Consider the following 19,774-nt stretch of genomic DNA (forward strand, 5'->3'; position numbering starts at 1 on the left):
TAAAATAGTCAATAATCGAAGTTTAATCTAAACATAATACAATCTTGGGCAAAATAACACTTTAACCCCCGCCAGAGGTGTGGATATGTACACGGAACGAGCCCATTGTGTTCATTCAGTATGTATTCACACCTCTGGCGGGGGGGGGGGCTAAAGTGTTTTATTGTCAAATCTTGACAAACGTATGAACAATCAAACCAAATGAAAATATTATCGGTTTGATAAATACGGTATAGTATGGTTTTATTCATGTTATTTAAAAAAGAGATTATGGTAATGGTTTAGCGCAAAAATTGCACGGGTTTTGTGTTAAAGATTTAGCGCGAAAGCGCACGAGTTTTTCGTTTTGGGTTATACATGTATATGATTTGCAAATCTATTGAGTCGCCATTCGAGGGTGTATTTGACAGGCAAAAGTAATGGACAAGGAAAACGAAGGGGCGATAACCCTGCCCGCCCCCTTAATGGACATATGTATGTCTTTATAATTGCTGACATTATTTTTACGTTTATTATTTTGCAAATTAATATATTAATAATGATATATGCAAAATGTAAACATTTATTTTCAAAACCCAGTAGGGTGTGCGTGTTATCTATGCAAATACACATAAGAAGGAGGCGTTGATTGGGTTTTGAAAATTATTGTTTACATTTTGCAAATATCATTACCAAAAAGAACGAAAAGAAACAAACATTTACACGCGTGCATTGTCGGAGATGTTTGCAAAGCTGACAACTTTAAGTCATGTATAATAGATCCAAATTTAGTTCACATTTATGACAGTCTACCCATAATTGGAACTATAGGCAGAAAATATTATTATAAATGTTTAGATTGCCTACCGGACGTTTATTTTTACCTGTATGAATCAATTGCTTTACATTTACAATGATTTTCAAACAATACAAAAAAGATACAAATAAGCTGGAAATTAACTTAGCTTCAGAACGGGCGTAACTATAAAACCTCAAAGTTCCATGAAATTGATCTACAATGCATCAGAGTTGGCATAAATCAGCTGTAATAGTGAGCATTTAAGTTTATAAATGAACTGCACACATGTCATATCTCGACATCTTTGTACAGCACCATTTCATATCATTTTTTCATCAACATGTTTAATGTAAAGTCGATTTTTTCCACCAATACGATTTTTTTTTTAAATAACCCTTGCGGATATATACTCTGGGACATTGGTTAATATAATTGTCGTTGCAAAAACTTTTTCACTGGCATACCTTTAAAGAAATTTGTAAATAAAGTGCTAAATATGGGACAAATCCCTGCATCGTCGACTTTAATTAGCCATATTTCAATAAATCCTGAATATTATTAACCAGGATTTTTCTAACATACATGTTAATAAATCCTTTGCATACACCAAAATATCTTTTAATTCAAAAATGCCTTTAAAGGGATCTTTTCACGCTTTGGTAAATTGACAAAATTGAAAAAAAGTTGTTTCAGATTCGTAAGTTTTCGTTTTAGTTATGATATTTGTGAGGAAACAGTAATACTGAACATTAACCATGCTCTAATATAGCCATTATATGCATCTTTTGACGATTTTAAAACCTAAAAATTATACAGCGTTGCAACGCGAAACGATTGAATAATTTGGAGAGTTTTGTTTTTGTCGTTAAATTTTGTGAAACTACGAAGATTGCTTATATAAGGTATAAAATACGTAAATTGTGTACTCGGCGGAATAGCTCAGTAGGCTAAAGCGTTTTTACTTCAGGACTCTGGCAGGACTCCAGGGTTAAAAATTTTTCTTGATTTTTTACTCGAGCTTTTATGATCCAATGTTTACATTTATCAATATAAAGCATTTAATGAATAAGTTAAAAAAATGCCAAAATCTGTGAAAAGGCCCCTTTAAACAATTATAGAACTGAATTTACTTACCCTACCAAAATTCATCGAAATCTATCGGCAACTTCTTCTAGCACATCCAACTTCTCACAGCATATCGGGTTTCCGGGGGTGGTTTTGAATTCTTTATAAATTTATATTATTGAACTACTATTATATCTGAATTACTGAGAAATTGAACATTGCAATGTTTAATTAGGCTGTGTATTAGTGTTTGCAAGGTTTAATAAACATTATATTTAATGGTCATGTCTTTTAAATAAATAATTTAAGTGTAACCACTTTTAAATAACTTATTTTAGTTTCACCTCTTTGAAATAAATGATACTAGTTTCACATCTTTTAAATAAATTTTTTGTTTGTTTTGAAATTGGTTTCCATAGTTACAGGATAAACTTAATCCTTGATATACCTTTTTAACAATTATTATATTTGGGAAAAGTGGATACAAACTTTGGAATATCATGGTAGAGTTTTCAAGACATATTTTTCAGTGTCATAACATTTAATGATATAATTGCTAGTTTTCTTACTTGATCCAAATTTACAGCAAACAGCAAACTAATTTTAGAGAAATTCAACACAAGGGTCTATTGAGACAGACACTATGACTTTGTATCTGCATTTTGAATGGAAGTAGTTTTTTCTTGCATCAGTTATTTCAACAAAAACCTAAGAAAAATGTGTTTGTATACACAGAATACAATAATTTGATTATTTATGGTGTTTCCATGGTTACCAATATAACTTGTACAGTGTATCCTTATTCTTGAGTAGTATTAACTACATGTTACTGTATAACATATTATAAATGTGTATGCTATGGATTTATTTCTGCACTTGTGGATTTAAAAAAATGTATAAACTTATTTTATTGACATTTAAATAAATACAGAATTTTTGCGTTTTTATAGGAATTTCTTAAGCAGCCATTTTCACCTTAAATTGCGAAAAATTGAAAAAATCTTAATTGTTCCACGTTCAAGATTTCTGGAAGCTTCTCAATTACGTCCATGTACCCCATTTGACCAAAGATCTCAGAACAGGTCACATTGACAGCTTGAAATGTACTCTCTTACTGCCACTAAGGCAAACATTAGCCTATTTCCAGAAAATATGGTTATTACACTGAATCCATGAATACATATAAACTACGATTTCTCATAACGCTTGGATTGATTTTTGCTCTTAAGACTATGCGTAGGTAAGGCGCCATGCGACCATGCCACTGTTTCCCAACCATCGAATCCACTCTACAGAAAATCCATAAAATACAGCCCCGTAAATTCAGCATCCATCCTAAAGATTCCAAGAATTGCAAAGAAAGACCCTTCAACTACCTGCTTCAAACTTTATTTTACAGATTTAATAAACGTTTACTTGTTTAGATTAGAAATAATTAAAAGGAGAAAAATTACGACGCGTCCTTGTGTAGATAACGGTGAGAAAGAAATTTTATTTGGTTAAATTCGCTACTTTAACTTACGGTTACACAACACCAACAATAAGGAAACTGACCAAACCAGCCCAGCAGAGTGGCACAACAATAAATAGGTCTATTATTTAGAAATAGACCATATTATATTAACTCAAGCATATAAAGTTCCTTGTCATTAACATTCATATACAATATCAACAGGTGCTTGAAGTAAATACAAAACATGCGTCATTTCAGTTTTCGTCACATGGACGAGGTTTATTCATAGTAACCACATAATTTCTATACGTTGTGTAATAATTGCAAAAGCTGTAACATTATTCTGAACTTGTTTTCTTTGTGATTTTTTATATACTACATATATATTTTATGACATTTTCTCGTATTTTAAAGAATTAAAAACTTAACATGGATAACTTTCTAAACACTGTCTTGTTTGCGCTATTAAGTAGTTCGTTATACTTAAACATATTTGGATGGGATCTACACAACTTTGTATTAAATATATATATGTAATATATCTATTTTAGGCCGGAAGGCCCAGTTTCAATAAATTGAGTAGAGTTGAGTAGCAAAAAGCAATATCCACGCAGAGTTGTCGTGCCATGCTCATACATACAATCTTGTCATCAGAAGAAAATCCTTATCGATCTGGAAGGATTTTAGTGTGTTATTTTGTTTAAGTTTGATATATTAAAAAGTAGTATCACTTCCTTTATATTTTGCAATTAGTGTATAGGTTTAGGTTCATAATTAATAAATAAATTACATAAATTTTAAAAAGTAAAAATAACAACGGGACAATTAGTGCACCGCGTGGCTCGGCTATCATCACGCGGTTGGTAATAACGGCAGAGATTTGATCGAGCTATGCTGGTTCCAGTCAAATCTCTTCGCGGAGGTTGAGCGAAAAGCTCATATAAAAAAGGCATGTCACGACATACAAGTGGAACATAGCAGCTCTATAAATGGCGACACTTTATGACAAACAATGTCCATATTGTATAAACCATCTGAACGCCTATCAGTTGGTGTGACTACAGTTATTAACATGATAAGACTGCTCGATGTACACAAAATGTCATGTAGCTAGAACATACATCAAAAGACGAGTGTTCATTATTTAATAACCAAATTTTATATGCATTCGCTTTAAACTTGTCTGGCGCATTGTTGAGCCATAATTTGTATTGGATGCAATAAAAACAAAACACAGAGCAATAATTTTGACGAAATATTACACTATGTCAATGCATTTGAATCTGTTATGATATATAACTTACTATTGGCGAAGTCTCGAGTTAGTTTCAAAGTAGCACGAACCACAAGACTTATAAATTCTATTGGAACAATCGAAACGCGTAATATTGGTATTATTATTATGCCGTTGCACACTTATATGTTGTGTTTATTGTGTTGCAGTAGATGAGTCAATTTAAGGAACAAGGGGTTCACTGTTTTTTCAATGCCGTACAGTGCCGACATTATTTCAGAAAAAAATGTTTCCGGTAGTATGGTGATACGGTATCGAAACAACAGCGAGTAGCAGAATACGGATTATATTTTTCTATCGGCATGTATTTCACAGATTGACTGATCCAACATATGCTGAATAAAAATATAAAAATTTTACATAATAATGCCTACGTAAAAGTGCAGTTCAAAGCGGATATTATAATATGTGTTTAAGCCTCTTCTTCCACACAGACATTTTTATCTTTCTACAGAGTAAAAATTATATAAAAAAATCATACTTATTGTAAGTTTTAGCAATAACGTTAAGATAAATTGATGTCAAACCAAATATACTCACTTAGATAGTCAAACAATCAAATGCAATCAAGACAAGAGACACGACAAGACAATTTACTTCGTAATTAAAGGCCACCGGCCCAGAAAACAATTTACAGACATGCCACATTATACATGCATGAGTTATGCATAGTTTTATGTGACTTCTAGAATATTTACAAACTTTTTCTAGTTAACCTAGTGACATAGTTTTTGACCTCATGTGACCTAGTTTCGAACTCGGCCAATAAATCATTGTAACAAATCGTCTACATAGGTTTCATGACGGTCGGGCAATAAATGTTGCCTGAAGAGTGTTAACAAGGCAAATGTTGAAGATGCACGTTGAACGACGTACCACGCACGACTGATGTTGTGATCAGGTGAGCTAAACTTACCTCGATGCGCTTATGTTGCGTTAAATGATTTACGCGTGTTCAATTAATGTCTCCGTCTTGAAAGCACCATATCTGTGTATATAATCAAGTCCCTCATCGTACTTCAGAAAAAATGGAGAACGTTTGTGTTGTGCTGTGTCGACCACATTCGCAAGAATTTGGCTTTACAAATGTCAGTCGTTTGCGTTTATCGTGCAGTATGGAGTGAAACTAAAGATCGTTTGCAGATGTCGTACCACAAGGTTAAAAGTCATAAAAATTGTCATAATATTCCCGATTTTTATAACACAACATATGACGTGTGCATAAAGTTTCGCCTTTAGGGACGACACTTTTTCGCTTTTATAGTTTGTTTCGTTTAAAGACAAGACAGTTTCTTCCTAGCAAAATCCAGTTAAGACGGAAAGTGTCTTCCCTGAATAGCCTTTTTGTACTCATCTGCGACGACAATTTAAGCAAATAAATTGAACCCCATTTTTTCCAGAGCAAAGCTCATTTGCATTCGCCAGACATTTTTTCCATACATGACGTTTAATGACAACTATTGCAATTTGATGAGCTACATTTGTATTGATTGGACAAGCTGTTGCAGTCATTGAAAATAGATTTTCATACAACTCCTTGAACTAGACTGAAATATCAATATATTATATAATATAATAATAATATATAAATATAGGAAACCTTGATAAAGCCCATTTGGGCAAAATATTGGAATAAAAAGAGTGATTTTACCATGAAAATAGACTGATAGGTTTGAAATGTTTATAAGGTATGTCGTTATGCTACCTGAAGTTCATCTGGTGACTAAGAAACACATGTTACAGGCCGTAAAAACGATAATGCCCGATTTTTTCAAATATTTATGAATTTATATCAAATGTGTGAAAAAAACTTATAATACATATATTTCAATATAAATTAAAATAAAAGTTAAGAATATGTGTCGAAATATGCGAAATAAGCCAGATATTTAATTCCGAAATCGAAAATGTCTGTACAGTCGAATTCGCCAGCATGTATATCATGCATGTACGCTGTGAATCTAAATTTAGTTTTACGGATCATTTTAATTTCCTGCAACGATATCTATTCATAAAACGCACGAACACTTACTCCGATCCTTATAAAAAGACGAATGCTCCGGTTATTGTAGGAAAATATGTACGAAATATCTTCGTCACAATCGGCTCGAGGCGCTAGTTTGTCTTTGCTGAATTTTATAAAATTCGTCTTGAATGTATAATTGTTCTTGCCTAGTTTGCATTATTGTAACATATTTTTATCAATATATTACAATTTAACAAATATAAAAATCGTGCTTTAATGTTTATATTATAATTACTAATAAATGTTTTTACTAAACACATGTCTGTATGCCTATGTTTGACGTTATTGTCAGTGCTCATGAATCTTCCGAAAGTTAACAATTATAACAATCAACTGATATAATATCATCGATATTCTCCGCTAAAGAAAGTTACACGTTCAGCCTCGTTCTGAAATTTGACGCGTCACGTGATATCTAAAACTAGCAACAGTCATAGCAATGTGAAACTGGTCTATTTGAAAGTAGACTGGCTCACAGTCCTTACCTTACGTTGGGTAAGTGCAAAGCCTCAATTTGAAATTAGACTGTCTCACAGTCGGTAACTTGGGCTGGGTAAATGCAAAGCATTCATTGCAAGAAGACTGGCTCACCGTCGGCACCTTGCTCTAGGTTAGTGCAAAGCCTCCATTTAAAGTAGACTTTCTTACAGCCGTTACCTTGTTCGGAGTTAATGCTAATCCTCCATGTGTATGTGAGAACCAGTGCTCACAATGAGTACTGGATTTACTCCACGAAATGAACTGGTCTTAATGTTATCATTGCAGATTACAATGTGAGAATTTTCGTGTTAAATATTGTCATTACACATAACTCTGTCTGTATGTGAATAAAACATCTTTAAGGCGCGCAATATAGGGAAGAGCAGTTTGTCATTTGGAAGTCAGGCCCCAAAATGTGTTTAAAAGGAAGTCAGTTCTACAAATAGGGGGGGGGGGAGATGAAAAAAATCGTGATGTTACTGTACACGTACGTCAATAATGTGTTTAATAAGAGAAAATGTACACCAAATTTCTGGAATGTCAAGAAAGTAGAACACAGGTTTGTGGACGATTTTCCTTCAATAACTCATTAATTCCGACGTCTACGACCTTGAAACAAACAAAGCACCGTAGAGCCGAATCGAAGAATCGGTATTCATTAAACATTTATACAAATACAAAGTGGCTTACCGGGTGAAAATCTCCGCTACACCTTCACGAAAAACACAAAAACGACGCCATCTTGGAAGTAAGTTCTAACCTCACTTTTACCCGGTCAGCTCACGTATACGCATTCCCCCATTGGTACCCCCCCCCCCTTTGCTTCCAGTGACTAAAGGAAAGCCCCGTTATATTTTTAGACACGGCACCAGACTGAGCACGTCATTCGAAGTTGGTATGCTTTTCTGTGCAAACCTGTGAATGGTTTTGAGAGAAAAACCTCTTTAAAATATTTTTTTTGTAAGAAAGTATAAAACAAAAGAGAATACTACCTTCTTGTTCCGTTCCGGCGTGCGGACTCGCAATAATTGATTATGTATCACTCTTAGGGCTCGTAGAATACACGATGAACACGTTCTATAAATGCCGACGGAAATTATTATTTCATAAATATGTTAGGGATAGGTGGCTTTCAGTGGTCGATTGAAGTGCACTGTATTTTTGTTCGACCGGAAGTACTTATTCCCATATTCAGCTTGTGGGAATTGATTATGAACGTGGAGGTTTAAGTCATATTATCATAATATATCAATCAATTGAATTGCGACGATTTTATCCATTCATTCGTTGGGTCACGTTCAAAAAATAAATTATCAAGAGTACAAACACACTTATATATATCAATGGAAGGCATACAGATTACGCAGATTGATCCCCTTGCCATCGCAACAAAATTAACAGGCTATCAATCATAACGTCATGAACTTCACCAACGCTCTATCATAAATACTAAAAACTGAACTTGTATTGATTGTGACGGAGCGTGTTATTTGGTCGTTCTTAAAACCATTATACATGTTTTATCTGTTCTTAAACATGAGGCAAACACACAAAGAAATTCTAATAAACGAAAACAGACAAACAACAGCAATTACATAGCATTCGTAACGGAGAGTCAAGTTGTTACCAGTATAGCAACAGTCCTAGTACGGTCATTAAACCCACACAACTTATTTGGCATAGTAAATTAAAGTATAAATAAGAAACATGTTTTATCTATGCCATTAAGAATATATCTGGTGGTTACAAAGTAGAAATCCGTCCTTTTTGCGCTGTAAAACTTAAAAACAATAGCGTTTGTCGAAATGGACGTTTACGTCTAGAAATCCTAGTTACGGTTTTAAAAGCGGTATCGTTTGAAAAATAATAAATTACTTGCTAACTAGGCTATAGATTTAATTTTATCTATGCCAATTAGAAAATATTTGGTGGTTACTAGGTTGAAATCCTTCTTTTTGCGCTGTAAAATTAAAAAAATAATCGCGTTTGTCGAAAAGGACGTATACGTATAGAAATCCTACTTTTGGTTTTAAAAGCGGTACCGTTTGAATAATAATTAATTACTTGGAAACTAGGTAATAGATTTAATGACAATTATGCACACTTTCAAATTGCATCTACCGGTATATGTATTGATTAACATGTATTTCATTTCAAGGTCAGAGGCAAAGTGTGTGGCTTTAAAGTGTTTTGTTGAGTTAAATTTTCGGGTCCAAAATAAACCTTTTCACCTTAACGACACAATAAAGCAGATCGTTTTTCTACCGTGTTTTTCTATCGTGTTAATGTTTTATCACACACTGTCGTTGAATGGCGGTTTTGCGCTTGTATGCACACGTGACTTCCGGTTATTGTAAACCCTGACTATACGCAGGGTGGCCAGAAACCCTGTGGTGGCTATGGTTACATAGAAGGACATTAGAATAAACAGACACACTGAAACAAAAAAAAACCATAAAGATTGAGTTAAGAAGAGAAATATAGATCGAGTATTTCATATATTTCTGCATATAATTATGACAGCATTTCCTTATACATACATTTAAAATACGTATATGATTATACTGTGTATTTAAATAATGCATTCTGATGAACCAAAATCGTTACTTCTACTCCAAATAAACAACGATTAAGATGCGTGTAAAAATGCTTTAATTCACTGATTAGTGGTATGCGTTTGATGAAATAGTAAACTATCTTACATCTTAAACTTCCCCTACTGTACAACATCCAAGACCCAAGATAGCAACACTGATCATCGCAAGACATTCCCTGCGTATGAGCCACCGCCCGTAAATAACTCGAATCCCCGTGGCCAGCACTGTTTTCAACCACTTTTGTTGTAGATGATCGCACCAGAAGGGGCAGCGTCGAAGTTGTTTGAATATCGCTTCGAAGCGTAGTACTCGGACTAGTGTACTCGTTATAATCCGATTTACTGGTGACTGTTGTTGTCGAAGGTAGTGTCTGCGCTTCAACTTTTGCACTAGGCAAACTCGCTTTTGCCGTGGTGTTATATAGGTGTGGGCATTCAGTTTCACATATGCCCGTTTCTTTGACGTCATTTTGTGTTACGTTACACGATGTGCCGCAGGTTTCCGGTGGAAGTCTCTTGTCACAGCAGATGCTTCGTGTCCGGGAGGCCAGGGAGAGATTTCCGGGTACGCCTAGGCCGCAAATTACACAATTCCATGGAAACCAGTTGCTCCATTCGCAATATTGTTGCAACGTCTGGTTTGTTTCCAAAACGAAGCATAAACCCGAAGCACTTATTAATGGAATAGGCCCATAAAGGAAAACGATTACCAGAACTCTCACCAGCTTTGTTGAGACGGTAGAATATTTCCACATGGTAGAAACGATATGGATTGCTCTGTGAATCAGTTGATAATAAATAGCTTTCAAATGTGTCCTTCTTTATTTATCTTGAGTCTTACAGTGACTTTGGCATGCGCCGAGCCCGTAGATAAGGGCCAAAATTTTGTATATACATAAAACGAAAGCTTTAATTGATTAAAGTGGAATTAAAGTTAATGAACATATACTGTTAAAGCTGTTGCATTTATTTAAATGGCCTGTGTAATCTGCCGTAAATATTGGAGGCGTTATTAAATGCTAAATAGCAGAATAAAAGACGTTTTTTAACGAAGCAGTGAAGCGTATTAGACAACAAACACAACAATAGCGTGCTCAACAAGGAGAAAAACAATAAAAGATAAAAAAAAATACATCATGAACCCAATAAAAGGATGAAAATTAACTGCGTTTGTTTACTGTATTTATTAGGGAGAAAACATTTTAGTATGGCTCACATGTTATTATTTCGACATTTCGACGCGAGCGGAAATAAAGAGTCCAATTACATCTCGTATCTAGTTATTTCCGCAATGACGCTTCACGTGATTAATTGAAAAATTATTTTTCTATTTAAGTTATAATCGCGCCGTGATCTGGGCCTTAGCAAAACTCCAATATCGAACCGATTTACGAACATAATTATATCGGCGCCATGTTGAGTTGAACTGAGATTCTTGCGGGGGAACGACGACAGAATGCCGTATTTTATATCGGACAGACATCACGCCGTGGTGCAAGTCTGATCTCGATCTAAACAGCGATATAGGACCGATATGCAAATATAAATCGCCCCGATATCGGGCCGATATTAAATAATTGACATGCTCATAGTGTTCGTTCACTAGCTGTCTTACTTTTCAAAACAAAATATAAACAATGAACGAAAATCTTGACCCCATAAGATACTAATTTCAAACTTCAGCGTGCATTTAGTTGGTAATGTTTTTAGTGTTGAAACCAGCGCTTTAAGATGTTATAAGTTCTTTGAATATTTGAATCACTTTTAACCATCAAATCATAGACTGCATGTGTATGAAATATCTAATTTTCATAAAGCCATTTTAATTCTATAAAGATGCGCGTGACCTCAATGCAATAACTTCGAGCTTATCTTAGAGTGAGATGTGAAAGAAAATATTAATATGACGGAATTTAAAAAAGCAAGTCATGGGAGGGATTTTAAGTATTTAAACTTTTTATTAACATCGCCGTAAGTCGTGAATATACGTAACTCCGAACATTGCCCAAATATGCGCGAAATTAAACTATGAACTTGAGAGCAAAATCAAAAAAAAAATAACAAACCCCAATACGCGCCTCATAGAGTCTATTACCTTCGCGGTGTAAATGTAGAGCGTTCAATTTTAGCACAAGAGAACCCAGGTACAAATCGTTCGGCATGCAAACCGTTCGTAATATTTATGATATTATTATGTTGTTAATACCCTATATGACGTAAAAAATAGGAACTATTGTTAAGTCCCTTTATTAAAAGTGAATTTCCTCAAATGCTCAATGTTTTATACACTTTTGTTTGTTCCACTATTGGTTGAGTTTGAATCATTCATGATGTTCATATAGTACAACATATTTTGCAAAAATAAATGAGTGTTTGACAACGAAACAAAAATAGCGCGGGGAGGGATAGATGGAGTTGGCACCTAAACACGTCTGAGAATCCTTAAAATTCAGTTTTGTTTCTTTCTAAAACTTTAAGTGTTCATACATAATAATTATATTACAGTTATTAATCCTTTAGAAAGTCTTTGTCTTCACTCCAAGATGATAAGTGTTTACAGTTCAGACTATTTTGCAGTCTTCTAAAACATATGTAAGCCCACTTTTCAATTAACATAAGGTGAAGTTATACTATCATTCTCTCATTTATTTACCTGTTAAACATTTAACATTTTAAATCAACTGCTACGTTGTCGCTCACTGACATTGTTGACTGTTTTAAACTGGTGACATGATATACCGTAAGAATATATTCAAATGTTTAATGTTAAAAATTAAAATGCAGATTTATTAAGTTTCTTTTCTTTTATAAAATGTGACGTTAATCTTAATCTCAAAATAAATACTTGCTTGAAAGAGATACACAAATGTTGCATGTAGGACTTTTTCGGTTCATTACAACTCGTGTTCATATTTTAAGGTTAGAAAATCATAATTAAATTCGTACGCAATATTATGACGACTTGTTTTTTATAAACATTCTACACGTTTGACCTAACGTGTGATGTTTCACACAGCGAGGCTCGATAAATATCAAAATAATTATTGATTGTATAACAGACAATAAATCCTGATGGATTAAACAATTCGCAGTTTAAAAAAATCATTTTCAGGGAATGTTTACATCCCCGTACCGTTAACCTCTCTATATAAACGTTCATTTTACAGCGTCTTAGGATAACAATTTTATTTGAGTGTGCATATTTTTTAATATATACAAACATCTAGGTAACAAAACAACACAAAAGTAAATCTGTCTCGTTTTGGATGAAGCTCTACCATACGCTGTCGGTTTGTTTCCGGTGTATCCATACATATTGTTTAAATGTCATGACTTTTACATAAGACCGAACATATTTTGTCAGTTTGTCGTAATGGCTTTTGTTAATTCCATTCCAAAGTTAGTGGTCATTAAGTCAGTCTTTGTGCAAAACCATTCGCATTTCATGCCGTCTCTGGCTATAAGGCATTAAAATATCTAAAAGCGGCGAAAATCTGTTTTTCGTATTGAGTGACTTTGATATGGCAATATTAGACGCCACGTGGGGCGAAAATGCTCTGAGAGCCTTCAGAAGTACGAGTTGTTACCGGGGTTGATTTCTTCGGCGAATTTATGACTGTTCTAGAGTTCATCGGCTATGTTGATTCCGGCAAACGAAAATATATGTATTTTTTTATTGATTGTACGTTAAAGTCCGTTGGTGCCACGTTTAAGAATGTAGATTGAAATAAAATCTCTCAAGATGTAATGTTAAAACAGCGTTTTCGTAAATACACAAGGATTGATTGACTGTTATCGCGGACTTGCAATGGACATAGGTAAAGTTGTTTTGTTTTTTATAAATGATTCATCTGACGTTGTTGATTTTATTGGTGACGTTTTTGCAAAGGTCACTCCTAAAATATTGTTGAAGTAGACACACCGACAGACGTTGACATCATCAAATTTGTTGTATATGATCGAATCAGAAGGGGCATCGTCGACGTTGGTTGAATTTCTCTTTGAAGCGTAGTACTCGGACTAGTGTCCTTGTGAGAATCCGATGCAATATCTGTCGCCAACTACCGGTATGTGGAAACGGTTGAATAGTTCCACATTGTTGAAACGTTATCAATTACCTTATGATTCAGTTGATATTAAAATGGTTTTTCAACGTGTAATTTATTTATGTAGTGCCTTGCGGTGCATGCGTCGAATCCGTAGATACGGACCTATATTTGGTGGTTCGTATTAAAACGAACGCCTTTACTGATTAAAGTGTAACCAAATTTATTAAATATAAATTAAAGCCGTTGCATTTATGACAATAATCAGTTCTATCCACCGCAAGGAAGAATATAATAACACAAAAAAAGACAACACCCAAAGACGGCTCGCTTAAAAAGAAGAATAACATTAAAATCATGTGTAAGCCCACTTTTCAAGCAAAATATGGTTTTCTTGTAACATGAGGCGATACATTATTATTACATCAAACGTTGTTCATTGTAAATCACATTCCGCGCTGTCACTCACTTTCACTGTTTATTTTTTCTCAAGGGATATCTGTGGTCTTCGTAAGAATTTATTTTAAATGTTTACTTTTTTAAGCGTATTTAATTATTTATGTTCCGTTTCTTTTATAGAAGGTAACATTAAACTTAAGTTCAAAATGATTTGTTGCTTTTTACAAATTTTGAATGTAAGACATAAAGCCCATCTCCACTACAGAGATGGTATTGTCATTTTTATTTACTTAACACCTTTTTCCTCCCTGTAGATTTTTTATTTTTTCCTCGAAAATGCGAAATGAGAATGTCTTATCATGTTGACATATTCTTTGTTAATGTATGTGTTTTGACGATGTACTATGTTCGAGTCTTGAATAAAATGTCTGCCCGCCCGCCTGCCTGCCCGCCTGCCTGCCCGCCCGCCCGCCCGCCCGGCCGGCCTGGCTGGCTGGCTGGCTGGCTGGCTGGCTGGCTGGCTGGCTGGCTGGCTGGCTGGCTGGCTGGCTGGCTGGCTGGCTGGCTGGCTGGCTGGCTGGCTGGCTGGCTGGCTGGCTGGCTGGCTGGCTGGCTGGCTGGCTGGCTGGCTGGCTGGCTGGCTGGCTGGCTGGCTGGCTGGCTGGCTGGCTGGCTGGCTGGCTGGCTGGCTGGCTGGCTGGCTGGCTGGCTGGCTGGCTGGCTGGCTGGCTGGCTGGCTGGCTGGCTGGCTGGCTGGCTGGCTGGCTGGCTGGCTGGCTGGCTGGCTGGCTGGCTGGCTGGCTGGCTGGCTGGCTGGCTGGCTGGCTGGCTGGCTAATTACGAGTATCTGTGTTCTAATTGATATTTATCAACACATTATTTCTTGAGTACATGAAGGAGTTTCTTTGTTCAGCAGAGTATTATATCCAATTGAATAAAACTTTTCTTTCGTCAATTGTGTATGGCTAAATTTTAGTTTGTATGCTTGCTTTGAATTCTTCAATGTTCTGTCTGCCTTAAAAGAGATAACAGATCTATATACGCTTTTTACATATGTTTTAAAAATATGTGTTTTGTTAATACACATATTACACAATATCAAACCAAAAAGACTCATTTTTTATCCGGATATATATATTACTTTTTTTAATCCTTAAATTAAGGTCATAATTGATACAAATCCTCAGCCATTCGCTTTTCGGTTTGCAAACTGCAAGCTCAGTGATGATTGCTGTCGCAAACTGTTAGACAGGCGAACCAAATAGATCGATGTTCAATACCAAAGCTTAAAGTTTAACAGATTTTGGCATGTATTGAAGCATGTCATTAAATGCTTTATATTGATAAATTTAAACATTTGACCTGAAAATATCCAGTAAAAAAACAAGAATACAATTTTTTTAAAGGAAAACCCTTAACAGGGCTCGAACCACTGACCCCTGGGGTCTTGGAGTAAAAAGTCTCCCGCTTAGACCACTCGACCATCCATGCTTATCAGAGGGGGTAATCACGTGATTATCAAGATGGCGACGTCCATACCGAGGCAGGTATTTATCGCCGTTTTATACCCTTTATTACCTGTATTATATTTGTTTAATTCCGCTCACTTTTCAGCCATATTAGCAAGAAAGTTGTTGGCGTTTATTTCATAGTGATATTCGCACTATATCTCGACTTTACTAGATGCGAAATTACTTAGCGGAATGACCTAATTAGTGCTCCACTAAGAAAATTTACGGGGAGTAAAGTCGAGATATAATTTTAATACGAAATAAACGCTAATCACCTTTTTACTGATATGGCTGGAAAGTGAGCGTCATTTAAAAAATAAACAAAAGTATTAAAGATTATAAAACGGGCGAAAAATAACTGTCTCGGCTTGGACGTCGCAATTTTGACTATCACGTGATTACCCCCTCTGGCTCACGCATAGAGCGAATATATATTTTTAACTTATATAAGCAGTCCTCGTAGTTTCCCAAAATATAGCTACAACAACAGAACTATCCAAATTATTCGATCGTTTCGCGTCGCATGACGCTTCATAATTTTCAGGTTTTCAAATCGTCGAAAGATGCATATAATGGATAATTAAAAGCATGGTAAATAGTCAGTATTACTATTTCCTCAAAAATATCATAACAAAAACGCAAATTTGCGAATCTGAAACAACTTTTTTTAATTTTTTCAATTAACCAAAACGTTAAAAGGCCCCTTTAAGTTATAAATCTATGGAATTCATATATTTTCTCAGCTTGAGATTGAATTCAGAAAATTAAATCGTGCTTCGTTGGTGATATACCTGTTATTTTAGAGCACAGCTTGAATATGCTATTTGAATATCAAACCTGTACGTTCGCCTCATGTTGTCAGGTTAAGTAATAAACTTATTCTGTATTAAATAATTTAGTTACAAAAGAATAGATTAAGTATTTAAGATAAGATGCATGGGATCGTGATTTGGTTCTCGCTCTGGGCTTATCGTCGAATGGGGTTGAATGCAATAAATTAATAAGACGGAATTTTAATACAAACATCTTATATGGTATATATTTATTGCATTCGAAATATCAGCATTATTTAAATACTGAACGCCGTTGATAATTTTATTATTGTTGAAAATAGCGTGAGCGGGTTTGTTATTAATCCAGCGTATTTAATAATAAATTTCTCTATGAGCGTGTGGCTTGATTTTACAGTGCAATCATTTTGTTAATTTATTTGCACAATTGAAAAACGTATGCCTTGTCAACATAAAATAATATTCCATTCATTAGACACGAATTGTTTATTTAAACTGCACGAATGTACATACATATCTTTAATTCTAAATGCATTCTTTTCTGAAACGTTAATCACCGATTTTTTATCATGTTTGAATAGTGATTTGCGTATGGAAATTCACAAATAAATTCCTCTGTCACCAGTGTTAGTAATCGTCAAGTTCAACAAAGTTTAAATATACCTTAAGAAATTATAAGAAAAAAAGAAGATACAAACGGTGTTGATATTGGGATACCAAGCTCTAAATAAAAGACAAATGTCCCAAAGTTTAACAATATGGTTTGTAACGATATACCACATCACGACGTACCACAACTGGATATATCAGGCTACGACATAATGGATCAAAACACTTCACAGTTAGACATCTCAGCTCCTATATTATCACACAACGGCACATCACATCATGACAGATCACAAAACGGCACGAAACGTTACGACACATCACATAACAACAAATCACATCACGACATATCTCATCACGCTACGACATCCCGTTATGACGAAACATCGTTTCGCGACACGGCACATGGCATGCCGATACCTCAAAGCACGAAACATTACAACATCACGCCAAGACCTGTCCCATCACAATCTGCACATCACGGGTTTAAATGACCCGACACGAAAATATTGGTGGAATTACTAGAATTGGTTGCGACCAACTATTGGTCAACTATTACGTCAAGATATCATTAAATTGGTCACGAAAGAGACATCATACAAAAAAAGCGAAGCCATATTGGATTTAAATTTTAAACTTTGAAAAACAAACAATGGATAGCTGAATTTATCGTCATAGCACTTTTAAATATGAACGATACACGAAGTTCTTGATCTCTATCAATAACATACTCAATGGTTGAACAAATCGACGAGGAAACTAGCTCAAAAGATGGAGAGTAAGTTGGTTCCTTATTCCTAGTTCCTTACTACTTGTTTGAATAAGGAATAAGGAACTGTTCCTTATTCCTTAATCACGCGTAACAAATTTGTTACAGGGTTTTAAAGAATAATAATGCAAACATTTCTGAAGTAAATCAAAACAAAATTATTCGAAAACATTTACTTTATGTATTACGTTACATATTCATGTTTCTTCTTCGCGCTTGCATAGGATTTCTTGTTGAAACCGAACCAATATTTTCTAATTCGAATGGTAACTTAACATTAACAAAACCTAAAGCATTAATTTTTATTGTACATGCATGTGATATAAAAGTGCAATCTTGTAAATTTAAACATGTTTATTTTTATTTATAATCCAGTTCCTTATTCGCGGCTGAATAAGGAAAAAGGAACCAGTTCCTTATTCCTTATTCAAGCCGAATAAGAAACTGGTATTTTCTTACTTAAACATCAATGAAATTGATCCAAAGTTTACCACATATAAATGAACATAGTATTTATATATTGTTTGTATATGTAAAATACTAATTGCAATACATTTCTACTATGTTTTAAGTAATGATAATCCAGTTCCTTAATCAGTTTGAATAAGGGATAAGGAGCTGGTTCCTTATTACTATTATTATGTTTGAGTGAATAAGGAACTGGATTATCATTATTACTTAAAACGAAGTAGAAATGTATTGCAATTAGTATTTTAAATATGCGACCAATATTTAATGATGTTCATTTATATGTGGTTAACTTTGGATCAATTTCGTTGATGTTTTGGTAAAAAAAGCCAGTTCCTTATTGGACTTGAATAAGGAATAAGGAACTGGTTCCTTTTTCCTTAATCAGCCGCGAAAAAGGAACTGGATTATAAATAAAAATAAACATGTTGAAATGTACAAGATTGCACTTTTATATAACATACATATAAAATAATGTTATATGCTTTAGGTTTTGTGGATGTGAATTTGGTATTCGAATTAGAAAATATCGGTTCGGTTTAAACAAGAAATCTTATGCAAGCACGAGGAAGAAACATGAACATGTAACGTAATACATTAAGTAAATGTATTCGAGTTATTTTGTTTTGATTTACTTTAGAATTGTATGCATTATTTTTTATTAAAAACCCTATATCAAATATGTTATTCTTGAATAAGGATTAAGGAACAGTTCCTTATTCCTTATTCGAATAAGGAATACGGAACTAGGAAAAAGGAACCAACTTACTCTCCATCTCAAAATGAACCAAAATGCAGTGCGACAAAATTTAGATTACTGACTCGGAAATGTTAGCGTTTTGACGACAAAATGAAACATTGGCGCGTTCATTAGTGGATACTAATTGGACATGCAGCATAAAAGAAACATAAATGTTATTCGACATTTTCATAGTTAAAGATGCGTATAGTATTAGCATCTGAAATAGTGACATAAAATGAATAAACAGACTCGTCTTCAACAACAACAACAGGTTGAGTTTACATCTTATGGTTTATTTGTAGTATTTATCCAGTTGTGTCACTGGTTTGTATGGCGTATCATTACACCCTTGTCATTTTGCAAAACGTTCTGAAAAGAAAACTCCTGTCACAAAAAACACTCACGGAAAAAAACATCAAAACATTCAATAAGATACTGAACGCTCTTTAAAATGATGGTTCCCACATTAATTGGGGTCTGGCTTTGAAACCCCACGGTTCACAACCGTCATGCAAATTGACACAACGTTTGTTTAAAAAAACACAGAGACAATCGAACGTTTGGAAATTGACCATATTGGTGTACAGATTTTAGAGTACTGTTTAATGTCCTTTTGCCTTCAAATATACACAAAGTGACCTTATACGCGACATGCTTCTGCCCTTTCAGATAGCGAGAGCGACGATGAGAATAATACGCCAACGTATGTAAAGGCCTGTGTAGGCCACAGTATAAGGAACATTAGCAAAC

At 34.6% G+C, this 19,774-nt stretch overlaps 1 long non-coding RNA gene across 1 annotated transcript; it reads right to left on the reverse strand.

Annotated features, from left to right (window-relative positions):
- Positions 1-8,352: 8,352 nt before the first annotated feature.
- On the reverse strand, positions 8,353-10,517 carry LOC127879217 (uncharacterized). Its single transcript, XR_008048971.1, has 2 exons — positions 9,799-10,517; positions 8,353-9,532 (listed from the first exon to the last, which is right to left on the reverse strand). It is a non-coding gene; the product is annotated as an uncharacterized LOC127879217 (long non-coding RNA).
- Positions 10,518-19,774: the final 9,257 nt, after the last annotated feature.

This window comes from Dreissena polymorpha, chromosome 4 (assembly GCF_020536995.1).
Source record: "Dreissena polymorpha isolate Duluth1 chromosome 4, UMN_Dpol_1.0, whole genome shotgun sequence".
In the NCBI taxonomy this organism is placed as follows: Eukaryota; Metazoa; Mollusca; class Bivalvia; order Myida; family Dreissenidae; genus Dreissena; species Dreissena polymorpha.